Raw genomic sequence first — 1,439 nt, forward strand, 5'->3', positions numbered from 1 at the left:
AAATACAATTATTTTTTAAAATTTTTCTTACAATTTTTAATTGGTGGCTTTGCAAACAACTTGAGTTGCTCTGAGTGGTTTTTAGCTTGATGGCTATTAAAATAGGAAATTGTCATTAGTAGCGTAGTTTACGCACTTTTCATACCCAATTACTACACCAGGAAACTGTAACTGGAATGACCTTTGTTTTTTCTTTAAAGATCTCGACTGTGTTATAATTCTCAGCATTTTTTTATTACATCTAGCCTTACATCTATATGGGTGGGAAATTTTAGACATTTTAGAGTTGTTCCTGATCAGTTAGTTGAAAGTTGTGTGGAGTCTTGCAAGAAGTAGCTGTAGTCATTGTTGCTCTTGATGAGCTGCTTCTTGAGCCTTTTAGGCTGATAGAAAGGAGATGCCAGAGGGAATGGTTATTGATTGCTGAGGCACGTGATCAGTGGAAGGTGTCTTCCAGAAGTTTAGCCCTTTTGGAGGATGCGTATGAAGCAGTGTAAGTAATGAGTCATGGAGACTTCCATGAGTAAGCCCAAACCAGGGGATTCAGTGCTGAAGCTCTTGCACAACTGTCAGAAGTATCCTTGAATTTACATGTGGTAATTGTGATTGTGGATGGAAATAAGCAGTGATGTCATAAATAAAACTGTGGTTGCTAAAACTGATGTGATAGTTCAGGATATTTTTCTTTCCTGATACCTGCCTGTAATGTTTGTGTTTTGCAGTAAGCCACAGCTGCTTGCTATTATTAGTGCAGCTAATCACTTGTAATGAAAATAATATCAAGTTCAGTCTTTCTTGTCCAGTGGTTTGATTATTTACAAGTTTCCTTTGTTTGCTTTAGTTTCCTTTTTTTTTCCTTTGGGGGCTCAGCATGATCATCATTTAGTAATAATTATTTCATGTGTTTGTTACATGAAACAGTTGTGTTTCAGTGTTAGAAACACTAAGGGTTCTTGCATCTGAAAAGGAGTGAAAGGCTTGGTAATTGGATATAGGCTGCTTGGCCTTTATGTCACTGGTTCAGAAACAGTCCATGGTACCAGATGCTGAAGTGTTTGCTGTTTGAAATTGGTCCAGTAGTGGGTAAGGTGATTTTAATACAGTTTTAGTGTGCAGGTATGCAGGACTCAAAAGCCAGCACAGTGGCTGTCCCTGGAAAGAAAGTTTGCAGCTAAACTAACAGCACCTCATTTTTAGATTAGATCCACCCTACTTGGGGGTCAGATAAACTTACAGAAAGTAGGATAGAGAGGGAACTTGGATTGTGTCTACCTGTTTTACAGATTTTGTGACTTTGCCTAGAACTGGATTTAAAAAAAAAGTTGTGTGTGCATATACACACACAGACATACAGTTCACTCTAAGGGCACTTCAGTAAGTCTTGATCCGTTTATGTTATCAGCAGATCCTAATCCTAAATCCATGGGCAAAACCCAGGT

The sequence above is a fragment of the Corvus brachyrhynchos genome, unplaced genomic scaffold (assembly GCF_000691975.1).
Source record: "Corvus brachyrhynchos isolate BGI_N302 unplaced genomic scaffold, ASM69197v1 scaffold162, whole genome shotgun sequence".
Classification (NCBI taxonomy): Eukaryota; Metazoa; Chordata; class Aves; order Passeriformes; family Corvidae; genus Corvus; species Corvus brachyrhynchos.